Source organism: Pyxicephalus adspersus, chromosome 8 (genome assembly GCF_032062135.1).
Source record: "Pyxicephalus adspersus chromosome 8, UCB_Pads_2.0, whole genome shotgun sequence".
Classification (NCBI taxonomy): Eukaryota; Metazoa; Chordata; class Amphibia; order Anura; family Pyxicephalidae; genus Pyxicephalus; species Pyxicephalus adspersus.
The window spans coordinates 2,906,337-2,909,129 of NC_092865.1; the positions used below are offsets into that span (position 1 = coordinate 2,906,337).

At 40.1% G+C, this 2,793-nt stretch overlaps 1 pseudogene; it reads right to left on the minus strand.

Moving 5' to 3' along the window:
- Positions 1–377: 377 nt before the first annotated feature.
- LOC140337106 (histone H3.3A-like) lies at positions 378–2,007 on the minus strand (annotated as a pseudogene).
- Between the last annotated feature and the right edge of the window lie 786 nt (positions 2,008–2,793).

The following is a 2,793-nucleotide window of genomic DNA, read 5'->3' on the forward strand; positions in this document are numbered from 1 at the left end:
TTCCTAATGCACATTTTTGAAATTTTACATTTTCACTTTGTTACTCTCCACAAAACCAGTAAGCGCTGTATTAGCACCTTATCATTGGACAGTATAGAAAATGAACAACAGACATTTATAAGCTTACAAATAATGATGCTTCTGTTTCTGCACAGTGGGATAAAGATTCAGCATGGATGCATATATTGGGCCCCTATGGAGCCACAGGCCTGCTAACATTTCCAACCCTGCTACTTATCCCGCTAGCTATGTGCTATAATTTAAAATCCCAGTATTTCTTTTGCTTTCTTTCTCTGAGACTTGTTCGTACGCTGATCACATATCATGCTAAACACTATTTATGAAGATTATCTGGAGAGGGTAAAAGTAATGACAGCTCAGGCCGGCCCTCCAATATGTATCGCCGCAGAGAGATTTTTCTTCTCCCGATCATTTTTCAAGCGCCCCAGCCTGCAAAAGCAACATAAAAATATTTTATGGAAAAGGTTAAAAAAAAATTGAGCCTGATTCCCGCATTAATAAATTCCCTGGCAGTTCACTCGCGGGGAGTCAATTTGACCCTCTAATATATTTTCCTCTCCATCTGGTTAAACGATGTCTGTGTTTGGCACTAGGAGTTCAGATGCATGTCAGGTACAGGCGATGGATGAGGACGTGACTTCATTAACATGAAATGATGCAGTTTGAATGCAGCATACAAATCCTCAGAGTGCTCGACTGATACTATCTGTGCTTTGCAGCTTTCCCCGTCCATCTCGCTGTCTCACTGGGGAAGCTTCGATATCAGCTCACAGAGTGAGGATGGATACAAGACAAGTCAGCTGAATCCAGATTCTCAGCTAAATGGAGATAATTCACTGGATCAATGAGCCCTGTAACACCCAGGAAAAATAGAAGAAGAAGAAGAGACATATGTGGTCACCTAACAAGGGAGCAACATACCTTCAGTGTTAGTGTTACTGTTATGGAGTTAAAAGTCAAATTTAGTTTGGTTGTATTAGTACCCAACAATTTTATTATTCGATCAAACTTTTGTGGCTAAGATAGTTATAGAAAAAACAGAAAGGACATTATGGGGATTTCTCTTGCTCTGGGGACTGGGGAGTTTGGTGTTGCTGTAGTTGCATGATATTTACTGCAGGCCTGGTCTGTGTCAAGCAGGAAATATTCTGTTTGTATGTAGAGCTGCATTTTAAGACCATCATCATCATCACTTTATCTGTTGTCTGGGATTATATATTCCAGCAAGCATGGAGCAGCATAGCGTTTTTTTATTTTTGAAGTAGTGGAATGTTTATTTACGATAGAGTTACACTGAAAGATACCAAAGTATGGAATCTGGGAATGGAATGGAACCAAGGCATGCAGACTCTTAAATGGGCAGAACCACAGAAGTAGACTAGTTGCAGATACAAAATTTCTGAAAAACCTGAGGATTAAGGGAATGTCATATAAAATGTGTACTACCAATTTACAGTCAACTACTCTACAGTAACAAAGCCTTTATAAAATAAGGAGATATCACACTTTATGTACATTTGTAAAAAACAAAAAGAAAAAAAAATCTAAGATCAAAACAGTTTCCAGAAAACAAAATTAGGCAAGTTCCTCTTCTTGCTAGCTGGATGTCCTTGGGCATATTTGGTACCCTCTTTGCATAGATGGCACACAAGTTGGTGTCTTCAAAGAGACCAACCAGGTAGGCCTCACTTGCTTGCTGCAGAGCGCCAATGGCTGGACTCTGGAACCTCAGATCAGTCCTGGGCAATTTCCCTCACCAAACGCTGGAATGGAAGCTTGCGAATCAGGAGCTCAGTGGACTTCTGGTATCTTCTGATTTCTCTCAAAGCCACAGTACCAGGCCTGTATCTGTGAAGCTTCTTCACACCTCCTGTAGAGGGAGCACTTTTCCTTGCAGCTTTAGTAGCCAGCTGCTTCCTTGGAGCCTTTCCACCAGTAGATTTATGGGCAGTTTGCTTTGTATGGGCCATTGTTTAGCAAGATCCAAAAACCTTATCCTTTGCTTTCCTAGGGGGTGAAATGTTACTCATCCATCCAACACTCCAGGTTTTGTGGTTACTGATTTTTATCCATGGAGCTGCTGCTACTCTGCACATTATACAGCCCACTTCTTTACCTTCATTGCTTTCTGCTGTCAGTGGAACGGTTATATTTTTTTGTGTCACTTATTGTGACATCTGATTTGGTCTTCTGGTAGCTATTTCATGCTGAAACTAGGAAACTATATACACTGGAAAGGACAGAACTTCAACTCTACAGAAGTTTAATGCCAATCTCAACATTCAGATGATGTTAGGTTTGAATTGAATGTCATATTTTAGATATTTATAGCCCAATCCAAATGACAGTGTTTTTTGCCATTCAGCTTTCTAAAAAGGCTTCTGGGAAACAAAAGGCTTCTCCAAAGCTTGCCTCTGTCCTTCATCTACATCTGCTATCATTGTAGCACCTTTAGCTTGACTGCCAGTGTCACCAGATCCCACCATTCAATCCTCGTACCTATCCTAGAAGATGAGGATTTCGGTGGTTTGGCTTTGTTATCAGACTGCCAGCAAATTCCCAAACCAGCGCAGTTTGGCATTATTTGCTGTTTTGTATTGCACACTTTTTTTAGAAGAAGAATGAAATACAAAAAGTTCTTGCGCACACTTAGCTGCTAATCAGGAAAACACGAAAAGTAAAATGTGTGTTATCAATCTAGGTTTAAACAGTGTAAAGTTTTTTGCTGCATTTACCTATAAGTATAAAAAAGCCAAACATCCCAAGCAATAC